This window comes from Lygodium microphyllum, unplaced genomic scaffold, assembly GCF_053477565.2.
Source record: "Lygodium microphyllum isolate KBCC unplaced genomic scaffold, Lygodium_microphyllum_v1.1.10 scaffold_36, whole genome shotgun sequence".
Taxonomy (NCBI): Eukaryota; Viridiplantae; Streptophyta; class Polypodiopsida; order Schizaeales; family Lygodiaceae; genus Lygodium; species Lygodium microphyllum.
The window spans coordinates 122,907-138,044 of record NW_028229519.1 but is presented as its reverse complement, the minus strand read 5'-3'; positions in this window follow the sequence as shown (position 1 = coordinate 138,044).

The window sequence follows — 15,138 nt, the reverse complement described above, 5'->3', positions numbered from 1 at the left end:
TTGTTGTAAACCTTATTGAAGAGAATAGATAGCCTCACACAAGACAACTTGAACTCCCCAATATTGAGTCTCTTTTATCAAAGGTAATATCTTTTCCCTTTGAAATATTGAATTTGACTACACAAGTTTGGATGAGCTCAAGGGCTATAGTTAGAAAAGTTTTACTCCACACGTCTGATGATCAACATTCCACCCTACATAGTTAACTTTCCATGATTCAAAAGCTCACCCATAGCAAGCTCATTCACACGAACTCAACTCATAAGTACAAGGAGTTCATGATCCTAGACACATTTGGGTTCGTCTCTAGTCATTGTGCATAGAAAACCATTATTTGTACAAACATAACCTTTGACATGTACCTCACACCTTGCACTATGAATAAGGATGGCATAATGGGTCACTATATTAGATATCAACTTACTCACATTGATTAGGGTTACATATTCTACATTTATTTAGAATTATTGCATAAGAAATTGCTTTCTAATAATGGAAGTCTAAGAGAGAATGAGAATTTGTGATATGTCCATGTGGAGCAAGCTAACAATGGCAAGCATGGGAAAAAAGGGGATGTTTCCTTGTAGTGGATATCTTCCTATTAACGTAATCACCCTTTTACTTGCAATGGGGAAAAAGGAGATAACTACTTGACAATGGATCTCTCACTATTCACTTGACTAATATATAGATGAATTGACAACCAATCCAACCACCTAAAGAAAAAAAGCCAAGCAATTGGATCTCATGTCCAGTAAGAAGAGTTCGGGTGTGTACCGTGTGCAAGTAGCACCTGAGCAGTTTGATGTGCTCAAGCTTAGTGTAGAAAATATAGGTTTGGGGTCTATCATCAAGGGTCTAGGAATGTAGGATTTATTAGAATAGGAAAATACACATCAGAATAATGAAATATACAAGATCAATGAAAGAGACAAAACATAAGATGTAATTGATAATGGGAATCCACTATGACAATAGTGCAATGGTTGAGCGCCAGCTCACACACTCCACAAGCTCCCTTTCTCCACACCAAGAATATGCAAGTATGTGTGATGGATAATGGACTGTGGCCACACTCCCTCTTTTTATAGACAAAAATAAAGGAGTTGTCCTACCACAAAATAGGCTAGCCAATTACAAAATAAAGAATAAATAAAGTGCCCATAAATAAGGCAATGGGAGCTTGTGAATATGACCACTTCTTCTAACACCCTCTCTTAGAGCACAAGTGAACAAGAGGTCACTACAAGGATTTAAACCTATAGCAACGGCGGGTAGCGACGCAGGTAGCAACGTCGCTATTCGTGTATTTGCGACGCAAATAGCGACGGCCCAAAGGGAAAAAAAATAGGCCGAAATCGAGCGCGAGTTCATTTCGTGCATTTTCGTCGATCGTTTTGAGAGGTAGAGCGAGAGAGAGAGCGACCCTCGTGAGAGAGAGAGAGGAAGAAGGCTTGCCGCTACCACCGCCGCCGTCCTTCGTGAAGGAGAGGAGGATCCTTTATCACGAAGAGGAGCCGCCAAACCCTCACCATATCTCATCAGTGAGTCCATTTTTTCCTTCTTTTGCTTGTTTAGGGTTTAATCCTCTTTCTCTTTTTCTTGTTTAGGAGAGGAAATGAGAGAGAAAGAGAGGGAGAGGGAGAGGGAGAGGGAGGGAGAGAAAGAGAAAGAGAGAGGGAGAGAAAGAGAAAGACAAAGACAAAGGGAGGGAGGGGGAGGGGGAGGAAATGAGAGAGGGAAATAAAGAGAAAGAGAGGGAGAGGGAGAGGGTAGAAATGAGAGAGGGAGAGGGAGGGGGAGTGCATTCTCTCTCTCCCTCTCCCTTTTGCTTTTATAATTTGTGTATATATATTGAGAGAGGGAGAGGAAATGAGAGAGAAAGAGAGGGAGAGGGAGAGGGAGGGGGAGGGAGGGAGAGGGATGGGGAGGAAATGAGAGAGGGAGAGGGAGGGAGAGTGCATTCTCTCTCTCCCTCTCCCTTTTGATTTTATAATTTGTGTAAATATATTGAGAGAGGGAGAGGAAATAAGAGAGAAAGAGAGGGAGAGGGAGGAAATGGGGAAGGGAGGGAGAGGGGGAGGAAGGGAGAGTGAGAGGGAGGAAATGGAAGAGGGAGGGGGATGAAATGAGAGAACAAGAGAGAGGGAGAGTGTATTCTCTCTCTTATTTATTTAATTTTTGTATAGTTTGTATATAATGTGAGAGGGAGAAGAAATGAGGGAGAGGGAGAGGGAGAAAGAGAGTGACATTAAAGAGAGGGAGAGGGAGGAAATGGGAGAGGGAGGGGGAGGGGGAGGAAATGAGAGAGAGAAAGAGAGAAAGGGAGAGGGAAAATGAGAGAGGGAGAGTGTATTCTCTCTCTTTTCTATTTATTTTTGTATAATTTGTATGTAATGAGAGAGGGAGAAGAAATGAGGGAGAGGGAAAGGGAGAAAGAGAGGGAAATTAAAGAGAGGGAGAGGGAGGGGGAGAGGAAATGAGAGAGGGAGGGGGAGGAAGAGAGAGAAAATGAGAGAGGGAGAGGGAGAGGGAGAGGGAGGGAGAAGAAATGAGAGAAGGAGAGGAAGAGAGCAAAAGGAAATGAGAGAGGGAGAGGAGAGAGAAAAAAGAGAGAATGAGAGGAGAGAAAAAAAGAGATAAGATGTTAAACATAATAGGAAAATAGAGGAAGAGAGGGTATGGGTGAGGGTGAGGGCGAGGGAGGGAGAGGAAATGAGAGAGGGAGAGGAAGAGAGAAAAAAATGAGAGAGGGAGAGGAGAGAGAAAAAGAGAAAAAATTATTAAAAATAATAGAGAAAGAGAAAAAGAGAGGGACAGGGTGAAGAAGGGACAGGAAATGAGAGAGGGAGAGAAAGAGAGAAAGGTAAATGAGAGAGGGAGAGAAGAGAGAAAAAGAGAGAAAAACCATTAAACCTAATAGGGAAAGAGAGAAAGAGAGGGTGAGGGCGAGGGAGGGAGAGGAAATGAGAGAGGGAGAGGAGAGAGAAAAATGAATGAGAGAGAGAGGAGAGAGAAAAAGGAAATGAGAGAGGGAAAGGGAGGAGTGGGAATGAGAGAGAAGGGAGAGAGAAAAGAGAGAGGGAGGGAGAGCAATGAGAGGGAGAGGAGAGAGAAAAAGGAATGAGAGAGAGAGCAGAGAGAAACTGGAATGAGACAGGGCAAGGGAGGGAGAGGAATGAGAGAGAGAGGAGAGAGAAAAAGAGAGAGAGGGAGGGAGAGGAATGAGAGAGAGGGTAGAGAGAGAAAAGGAAATGAGAGTGAGAGAGGAGAGAGAAAAAGAGAAATATCATTATACCTAATAGGGAAAGAGAGAAAGAGAGGGTGAGGGCGAGGGAGGGAGAGAAAATGAGAGAGGGAGAGGAGAGAAAAAGGAATGAGGGAGGGCAAGGGAGGGAGAGGAATGAGAGAGGAGAGGGAACAAGAGAGAGGGAGGGAGAGGAATGAGAGGGAGAGGAGAGAGAAAAGGAAATGAGAGAGAGAGGAGAGAGAAAAAGAGAAATATCATTAAACCTAATAGGGAAAGAGAGAAAGAGAGGGTGAGGGTGAGGGAGGGAGAGGAAATGAGAGAGGGAGAGGAAGAGAGAAAATGAAATATTATGTGCTAGGTACTGAGTACTAGGTACTAAATACTAGTATTCTATGATACTATATGCTAGGTCATAGAAAAAGAGAGAGATGGAAGGAGAGGATAACAATCTAAGAAAAGAAAATAATGATAACAAAAACAAATTGTCTGTTGTAGCGTAGACAAAATGGAAAACAAATAAGGTCCTGTTGTTCAAGATCGTGAGGCGTATCTTAATCAGCATGTCGCATGTCCTTGCTCTCAATGGAAGTTGGCAATTAGCTGAAAACGTTGATTGTCTATAGAACACGTACAACGATTTGGCAAGTTTCAATCTGAGATCATTGATTAGGTGATTGTGCATTTTCAGCAAATGATAATTTGAAGTTAATATCAATCATGCATTGTACTTGCAAGCTAATTGAATACCATATACAATAAGATTGGGTCTTACTGGCAAATTTTCTATCCAGGGAGGTGATGTCTCGTCCCAAGGGGGAGTGCACCCTTTGCGGCCAATTAGAAGAGTACGTGGGCGGGTGATGGATGGAGTGTAGAAGCCAATCCACCACTTGCAAGGCCAATCTATACCGTCAATGCTAGAGGAGACAGGCAACCTTCCAGACCTACCTAAAATCTTGGAGCCTGAGATGGAGCCAATGATCGATGCATTGATTCCCATGGATGTGGAGACTTCTGATCCGCTTAGAGAGGAAGCATCCATACCATTATATGATGGGTACCGAGTATCTCGGCTGAAGACACTGCTTATACTCTTAAGTGTGCAAGCAAAATACGGATGGAGCGATACGAGTGTGACCGAGTTGTTTAGGTACCTTATACATACGCTTCATTGATTTTCTTTTTGGCACTATTATTACAAACATTTGTGCTTTTTCAAGGTGTTTTATGATTTTTTTCAGGTTATTCAAATATCATATATTATCACTTGCAAATACCATGCCTGAGTCTCGTGATGATGCACGACATGTTTTACGGAAGCTTGGCATGGACTACAATAACATCCATGCATGTATCAACGATTGCATACTGTTTCGAGGAGAATACAAGACTATGGAGACATGTCCAAAGTGTGGTGCTCACAGGTATCGACAGGACTTGCAAGGGCAAACCATCCCTCAAAAAGTTCTCAGAAACTTTCTGCTTATCCCCCGCATAAACCACATGTTTCGTACGTCCAGCATGGCGAGCTTGACAACGTGGCATGCACAGAATAGGTCCACGGATGGAGTTCAACGAATATCAACGGATTCGCGCGCATGGAGCCACATTGACTCTACCTTCCCAAGCTTTGCCCGAGAGCCAAGGAATCTTCGGCTCGGTCTTGCAATGGATGGCGTGAACCCATTCGGTCTGCGCTCAACTTCTTACATTGTGTGGCCTATAGTCCTTGTCAACTACAATATCCCTCCATGGCTTTCTACGAAGAAAGGAGATCTCATCCTTAGCTTGCTCGTCCCCGGCCGCTACAAAGTAAAAAATATGGACATGTATCTTCGTCCATTAGTCGATGAGCTTAAGATTTTGTGGGAGGAGAGGGTCACCGTGAAAGATATTAGCAGGCGCGATGGTCGGCAGTCAGCCAATATTCAAGCCATTCTCATGTGGACGATGCATGACTTTCCGGGATTGGGAGAGTGCTCAGGTGAGTAGGCCTCCATTCTCGCTGGTAATATCTATATTTTATCTCGTTCAAGTAATTACTCACTAGGTCGTGGTGTTGGAATAGGTCCGGTTACCTCAGGTTATCATGCATGTCCATTGTATGGATTAGACTCCCGAAGGTCACAAACCGTGAAGAAGATGGTATATCAAGGACACGCTACTTTCTTCCGGGAGGATCATGAACTCAGGGAAGGTTTCCTTGGACGACCTCCAACACGTATGAACGCTGCAACACTACAACAAAAAGGCCTCATACACGCACATTTAGACGCGATTTTTGAACACAGAGAAAAACTTACGGGCGCATCTATCCGCCCGTCTATTTGCGCGTCTATCATTCCGTGTCTATAATCGCATGTATCGACGAATTTACACGCACAAATAGACGCGCAATAGACACACATATACACGCGCATATAGACACGCTTTTAGACGTGCTTTTACAAGCACTGATAGACGCGAACGGAAAACAAAAAATGTCATTTTTAAAAAAAGATATTTAATTTCCTTTTTTAATTTGAATTATGCAGCGCGTGTATGAGCACGTGTAGTCTACATTATAGACGTGCGAATAAACACGAATTACTTGCAATTTAGACGCGCTGATAGACGCGCAAAACAGAACTGAAAAAAAAAACCAGAGAGCATGTGGTTGCAAAGCTCTCTGGTTTTTTTTTCCCCCCTCCCATACATCAAATTGTGTATTTGGGAAAAGACAATGTATCTTATGGGCACGAGAATTGAAAGTGAAAGTCCATGTATTCATTATATATCAAAGCATTTACAAGGGAAGTTTTGAGTGCTTGCGACCTAAAGTGTGGCCGCAAGCAGTAGGCTCAAAGAGATATCATACATATACAAGAAAAGAAGGCCTCATGAGGAGGTATGGTGCTCCTCTACGAATCTGAAGAGGAAACATCCTCGCTAGTACCACCATGGCTACTAGCATCGCTATCCCCCTCCTCGCTGTGCTCCACATCCGGGTTCGCCTACACACACAAAATATCAGGGTTGCTTACATAGACAAGGTGGAGAAAAAGTTATAATTAGTTATACTTTTAATAGGAAAGTAAGAAAAACATACCTCCTCTGGCTGTCGAATCCTCATGGCCCAGTTGTATTGGTCCTCAGTGATGAGACCCTCCTCATAAAAGTGAAGCCATGTCGCTGCACGGTTATGGCCTTGATGGTACCCTACCTCTCTAGGGGTAGGTGTCCTACCAACGATGGTAGTATGCAAAACATTTAGAGATATACAAACAATTAGACGTTAAACTAAAATATATAAAGAATTTAAATAAATATACATTTAAAAAAACTAGAAATCAAAATATACTTACAAACTCTACCTCCCACAACTCTCTGCCGCCCGATCCGTAATGCGACGATCCCATGGTTTCCATTTGGATCCGTCGCGCCTCTGTGTGCTGGCGACTCTTCACTTTCTCAGCTACTTTCTTCTTGGATTTCTTCCACTCTACGCGGTGGCACATAGGTGGTTGGCTGTAGGCTCCACGCCCCTCCTCCAGCCTCTGCAGTGAGTCCCTGGCCCGTGTCATGAGGTGGGATCTTTTGTTGTGAAGCATATCCCTCACTTTTGTACGTCCCCAATCATCCGAGAATCGCTAACCCTCAGGATTTGGGTACCTCCCATAGAGTGCCCTCAACACCTCCTGCCATAAGCCGCTTTTCTGATTTTTGAAGGCAATGAAACAATCTTTATACGTCGCATGCACGATGCTCCTCATGTACGCCATTACATCCCTTCCCTCATCATCATGAAAGATGCCACCGGTATCTGTAACTCTAGAGTAATGGCATACAACCTCCTCTACATGATCTACTGGCGAGGGTGATCGCTCGCCACCTCCTAGGCAACCCCCATACAACCCTCGTCCTCCCCCTTGACTCTTTCCCCTTCCTCTCTGTCGACTGCCCTCTGCCTCGTTGGACGCACGAGCTTCTACAGATGCATGTGCTTCTGCAGATGCTTGTGCTTCAACCGATGCACGTGGAGCACGTGGAGTACCTGCAAATGGAGTACTTGCATATGGAGTACTTGCATATGGAGTACCTGTTTGAGGAGTACCTGCATATGGAGTACCCGCATCCGGAGTACCTGCATATGGAGTACCCGCATCCGGAGTACCTGTATGTGGAGTACCTGCATGTGGAGTCTAGGAAGTAGTGCCAGGCAAAGACGCTAGAGGCATCCCAGACATGACACTGAACACCTCGTCCGCTGTGGGAGAGCGGCCAAGGTTTCTGGTCATCTCTCCCATGAAGTCTTCCCTACTAGGAAAACCTCCAAAAAATTCATTGACCCCCTTGCCAAAGGAGGCCAATGTATCAGTCATACGATCCACATCTGGGTCATTGCTAGATGAACCAGGATACGACATCTGCAAAAAACACACACGAAAAAGACAAATTTATTTGCATACAAAAAACATAGGAGGATATTGTGCAGTACAAGCAACTCATGGATGAGGGGTGGAGGTGACTATCCATAGACTAGAGGGCACATTGAGGCTTATATGCCTAGGTGAGGGCTCTAATTTACGAGATCCACATGTAGAACACACAAGTTTCAATCTCACTTTATGTAAAGAATGTAATATTTGTATAAATGTGTATAAAATTATACCATTTTATAATTTTTCACTTTTAGATCTAACTAGACTTCTATTTAGGAGTTAATCAATACCACGCAACAAGATTCTGCTCTAGGTGATGTCACACAATAGGACCTTGCAGTTTTTAATGTGTATAAAAGTATAACATTGCAGTGTGCCTTTGATATAACCTTGGAGTTTTTAAGCCTTTGACATAACATTTCTATTCATCTTCTGTCCAGCGCGTCTATTTGCGCATCTAACGTGCAGCACAGACGCACTGCCAGACGCACATCGCAGGTCTGTGCGTCTATTTGCGCATCTAACTTGCAGCACAGACGCACTGCCAGATGCACATCGCAAGTCAATGTGTGCCTATTTACGTATCTAACGTGCAACACAGACACGCTGCCAGACGCGTATCCCAGGTCAATGTGCGTCTAAAATCGCGTGTACACTGTAGGTCAAACTTCTATGCAGCGCATGTATCATCGCGTGTGCATTGCAAAGCACACGCGCTATAAGACGCTCTCTCAGACGCACTGAGAGGACAAATGAGAAATACACAGACAGAGTAGAGAGAGGAAGAGAGAAACAAGGAGAGAGAGAGAGAGAGAGAGAGAGAGAGAGAGAGAGAGAGAGAGAGAGAGAGAGAGAGAGAGAGACTCACCTTCGGTGTTTGGTGTGGCGGGTGGTGGCGCTTCTCCTTCTCCTTCTTCCTCTCCTTGGTAAGTTACCCTTCCGTGATGCTTGTTTGCTTGCTTGCTGCTTCTTCTTGTTCTCCTCTTTCTTGTTCTCTCTTTCTTCCTCTCCTTGGCTTTCCTTTTTCCCTTCTTGTATGTTTGAAATGAAAGAAGAGGTGAGTCATGAGGAGGTGAGGCATGAAGAGACTGCATGTCGGCTAAACTCAAGCTTCAGAACCGCAAAAAATGCAAGAAAGGAAAGGCACAGTTTGAAAAGAAATGATTTAAATATGGTTTGAATTTTGACGTGTGCATCTATTTTCACATGTATATGTGCGTCTGTTGTTCAGATAGACGTGAGCATAGACGCGAATTTAAACGCGTAGGTAGACGCGGATGTAGACGCTCATTTGGGATTTATATATCTTTGAATTTCTACACAAAAATAAACAATTCTCAAATACATCTTGACAGATACGTGAGCTCAAAGGAAATTGATTTTTGTGTATTTAAAATTAAGATCTTATGTAAACATATGAATGACAAATATTTTGATGTTGTCATGAATTAGGTTTAATCATGTCGATGTCGTCATCACCTAGTGCGGTGCAAGCTGGTGAGTCAATGAGCACATCCTCAAGTAAGAATGAAACATTGCGTCTCCATAATCGAGATGCATGGCTACGACGAAAAATTAGATGCATGTGTGATCCTTGTCGAGGGTGTATTTTTCGAGCACGTCGAATTGCAATGTCACACCTCAGCTTGTATGGAGAATGGAACCAAGAAAAATCACCGGTATTCATTGTTCTTTTTTACCACTAAGATTGCTAGTCTATGTTACGGGAATTATATATCAATGTACATGAAACTCCCTTTTTGTGGTTGAGAAGGATGCGGTGCCACATCCTCAAATGCTCCCTCCCGGGTGTCGAGAGGCTGCAAAACGTCGACGCGAGAAGGCAGAGTCTTCAAGAAGAGTAGAGACTGACGACCATGATTGTAGCCCTCATGAAATGCCCCATCAAGTCGTAGAGGATGAGATTTTGGACAACATGGTATACCATCTATTTTCACAACCGGTTCAGGGAGAAGGTCACTCTACGAAGCCAGATGATCCACTATATGTAGCATCATCTACTCCGTTGTATGAAGGTTGTACGTACTCCATTCTTCGTGCGTCCCTCGAGATACTTAACTTGCAAAAAATTTATGGATGGAGTAATGTCAGTTTGGATGTGTTATTGAAGTAGATATCAATTCAGTTTGGCTTATATATGAATCATAATATTAATTTTTAACCTCTCTATTTTGAAATCAGACAAAAATATATGTTGGTGGTTTTTTAACTCACTTTTAAAATATATGTAGGTTATTATCACAAATGCTTCCAAAAGGAAACAAATTGCCTGCTAAGAGAGAGCATGCAAGACATTACTTGACATCTCTGGGAGGCCTCCATTATGTCAAGATCCATGCATGTGTCAATGATTGTGTCTTATTTTGTGGGATTCATGAGTTCGCACGAGAGTGTCCTATTTGTGGCAAATCAAGATACAAAGTGGAGATGAAGTCAATGGATGTGCCTCGTAAGGTTTTGCGACATTTTCTGATTGTTCCACGTATAAAACTTATGTTCAAGTGTAAGTCTATTGGAAAGCTCATGTCATGGCATGCTAGTCATCATTCAAGTGATGGAAAATGGAGGATCCCTGCAGACACACCCGTATGGCAACATATAGATAATTTGTGGCCCGTTTTCAAAGAAGAGCCAAGAAATTTGAGATTTGGTTTAGGTATGGATGGAATCAATCCATTTGGCATCAAAAGCACATCATACAGTGTATGGCCAGTGGTATTGGTGAACTATAATATTCCTCTATCCATGGCAATTAAAAAGGGACATGTGATGTTGTCCCTTCTAATTCCTGGAGCGCATAAGGTAAAAAACATGGACGTTTACTTAGAGCCTTTGATTGAAGAGTTAGAAATGTTATGGAAAGGTATTGAGGTGCAAGATACAAGTGTATCTGCATCCTCTAGAGATTTCACATTGAAGGCCATGTTGTTGTGGACCATGCACGACTTTCCAGGATACGGAGAGTGTTCAGGTATATGTATATAACTCTATATTTCAAATTTAAGACTTGAATCAATTGCATTTTATTAATTCACTTGTTTTTTCAGGTTTAACCACATCAGGATATCATGCATGTCCTATTTGCGGTCCCTCTCTAGTTTTCTCTAGGCTGGCAGGTTTAAAGAAGGTTATCTATGACAATCATCATCGATTTCTTCCTATTGACCATCCCAAATATGTTCTCCCTACTAATGTAATGACTCCACAATCTCTAACCATTCGAGATTGGAAGGAGAGATGGGTTAATGCCGACAGCCACCTTCCACATGGCATGAGTCAATAAGAAGTGCATTTCTCTCGATTGACTTTAAAGTATTTAGCATGATGAAATGTTTAGATAATATATTGTTTGTTTGTTAGGTTCTCTATATTCTTTCATCTTCTGTACTTGACTGAACTCAAGATCAATCACTTGTTGGACTCCATGCACATATTCAAAAATGTTGTATCTACATTATGGGATCACTTGATAGGGGCTCGCGATTCAGTTAATGTAAGGGAAGATTTACGTAACAATGGTCGCATGAGACGAGCTTGGCCACGAATTGGACCTAGAGGAAAGATTGAGCTACCCCATGCACCTTGGATATTGTCAAAGAATGAGGAAAAAATAGTGAAGGAACAAATATATAGCTTTCAAACACCCACAAGATGTATGAGATGTCTCAAGGGATCCTTCATAAAGAAAAAGAAAAGAGGTATGGAGTAACTATCTGGTTTGAAGTCCCACGATTGGCACAAAATGATTCAAATAAGGGTATCTCTAACCATGAATATAGTAATTAGTGGCGTAACTATGTGTAAACTTTGGGGTATGATGACTTTTTCCTCTACTGGCAATTTGCATCTATGAATATTGTTTACATTCAGTTCGTACTTCCTACTAGCATATCCCATTGTGCCTCCAAAGATGTACGTGATATCATTTACAAGATGGGAGAGCTTGTGAGGTGTGTATACATTGTATTTTTTCTTTATATATCTTTGAATTTCTACACAAAAATAAACAATTCTCAAATACATCTTGACAGATACGTGAGCTCAAAGGAAATTGATCCAAACACATTGCAAGATGCTCGAGTATTATCTATTGAGGTGGTTTGTTTGGTGGAGGAAATTTTTCCTCGATCCATTTTGACTACTCAATTACATTTACTCATACATTTGATTGATGAGATCACACTTTGTGGGGCAATTCATGTAAGGTGGATGTTTTTTCTTGAGCGCTCCATGAAAACCTTGAAAGATTTTGTGAGGCAAAAAGCACGGCCTGAGGGAAGCATGACTGAGGGTTGGTTAGTGCAATCATCCCTTGTTTATATCTCTGAATATCTTGCTGAAGTGGATCCCTCTCAACCACGACTATGGAAAGATGATGAAGACTTGAGGATGACCTCTATAGTACCTCAAGGAAAAGGAATGAGTAAAGTGCTAACAAAAGAAGAACTTCGTAAGTTAAATAGTTTTTGTGTGCTCAATAGTGATGTTATGAGCAAATGGGTGACACTATATAATGAAGCAAGGGCAAGAAGAAAAAGCGAAAGACAAGAATTTCGCACTAGATATGGACGTAATGTCTCATTTCCAGATCATCTACATGCGCTCCCACGTCATATTGACATAGATTGGTTACATGAGGAAATGGAGAGAATGGAAAAAGAGGAGGAAATTAATATATCTCAAGAAGAGTGGGAATACACACGAGGTTGCTTATCAAAGGTGAGACATACTATCAATTAATTTGTTTCGATAAGTTTTATTTTATATAAATAATTGACATGTTTGATCTTTTATCTTTTACTACTAGTGCACATTATTCAATGCACTTTGGTGTGAGGGTAAACATCTTCGAACTCAACATATAGATGAAAAGAGAAATACCCAAGATTGTGGTGTCCTTGCTCACTTCGAGGCTGCCAATGGTACCATGGAAGGTTATTGTTGTTGAGATATCGAGCTCCACTCGTGATATGCCAGGGTGACCGTTGTGCATTTATGTCACCGACTTGTCAGTTGTAGACGCGGTTGGTACACCGCCCATGAATAATAGCTACATGATAGCTATCCTTATCTACTCTAGTTCGTGGCTCAGTTAGTATGCCACCTTAGTTAGTTGAGTTTGGTTTGAGACCCATATATAGGGTTCTTCTATTTCTTTGTACAGGAGTTCTTTTGGCTTACACAACTAAGAAGAGGAAAACTGTTTTCAGCCTCCACCTCTGTGTGTATTCCCCCATTGTGCAAGCAAGAAAGCTTCAAGTGAGACTCCTTCCTTCTCTACCACAATCCTGACAATTGTGGCTTGATCCAAGATATTCTGAAGCTTGACTTCAGACGATTCTTTATATATGTACTGGATGTGAAGTGGTTTAAAGAAGTGGTAACAAATGGTGAGCATTGCACAATCAGACGTCATCCAAGTGGTTTTGTAATCATTGACTCTACAAAATTTCACCAAAACAAGAATGACACATTAATACTACCTCAACAATACGAGCAGGTATATATGCAAAGGCTAAATTTTTTATATGTATACATGTGATACATATACACAATATAATAAGTACTTAAGTTTTTTACTTTTGTTTTTCAAATACAGGTTGTGTATCATCCAATGGTAAACAATAACCGATGGTGGTATGTCATCCCTATATCTAATCATTCAAAACCAATATATGGTAATATTACTGACATGGTGATAGCAGATGACAATCCAACAAATAATGATGATGTGCATGATGACACCATAATGGATGATATGCGTGATATAGTACAAGATGAACCTTGCGATGATGTTCAAGGAAACACAAAAGAAGACAATAATGTGATTGTCAATGATATTGATGAAGTTATTGAGCAATATAGAAACACATCTAATAGTGGGATAGACTTATTTGTTTCGTTACCTCTTGGTAACATAGACTTAGAAGTAGATAGTTTAGCAAGGGCTAATCTCATTGAAGATGAGATGGATCATTCACTGTAACATACTTAATTTGCTTATTGATTCATTATATGTATATTCCTAATTCTATGCTTTTTATCATGCGCACACGTGCATATTCAAGAATCAATAGTCAATTTTAAAGCAAGCATTGAATTTTCCATAATAAAAAGGAAGTATCTTTTATCATCTTCAATTACATAGAGAAATTACGAGATACATATTGCAATGCTTGCTACTATTTGTAAGGTTTCTGTCGCTTGCCGCTAATTACTTATATTAGGCTTGTCAACTGGAGGAATTTCCATTCATTAGAGAGCAATGAAAAAGTAATTATTAACTCTATTTTTTCAATTCAATGATTCAATGTGTATTCTTAATTCTATGGTTTTTATAATGCGCACATGTGCATGCTCAAGAATCAATTTCAGGTGGTTAAATAATTATTAACTTTGGTTTTTCAATTATGTGAATTGCTAATTTTAGGTGGTTAAATAATTGTGCGTCTGATAGCGCGTCTATATTTGCGTCTATTTGCGTGGATATATAGACGCAAAATTCGCGTCTATTTACATGCACGTTTGCACGCATTTATAGACGCTCTGATAGACGCGCCCGACTTTACGCGTCTAACGTGCGCATCTATGCCTCGTTTTTGTTGTAGTGCAAGCTGGTACGAGCTGAAAATGGTCCACGCGAAGTCACATCCAAATGGAATGTGGCGGTTCTCAGTTTTCTACAAGTTGCCATATTGGATCCACTTACAGGTTAACCACTTGTTGGATCCCATGCATATTTTCAAGAATATGGGTAGTTTGTTATGGGACCACATCACTAGAAAGAGAGACACTATAGGAGTACGAATAGATTTGAAGGAGATAGGTAAGATGGAGGCTCTTTGGCCGCACTCGAGTGCTGATGGTCACGTGCAGCTTCCTCGCGCTCCTTGGGTTTTGTCCACTAAAGAAGAGCGCATTGTGAAGCAAGTAATCAAGTGTATCCGCACTCCGACGGGTATGATGCATTCTCTCAGGTCTGCATTTTGTAAAGACGACCAGTTATCATGGCTAAAATCCCATGACTAGCATAAGATATGTCAGGTTTGTACTACGAATGGATTGTAATTAGCGTGGGCATTTTGCTATTTGGAATGTAGCCATTATTCATAATGCTTTTGTATTTGTGGCAGTTTGTACTACCGATCGCGATCGCAAGTTGTCTTACTCTAGAAATACGTGGGGCCATTTACAGGTTGTTGACTTTGGTGCAATGGATCTCACAAAAGGAGATTAAGATGTCCTCTATTGAATCCACAAGGTGGTGTCGTGCTGCTGCGCATCCGAGTCGTATACACCTCCATTTCTTTTGTTGTGCATTTGTGTTATTTTCTGCATGTGATTCATTGTGTGTGTGATGCATTACGATAATCCGCATCCAATGTATATATTCCCTTAGTGCATGTGTATGATTTTGTTTGAATGCATGATGTGTGTGTATTAGAA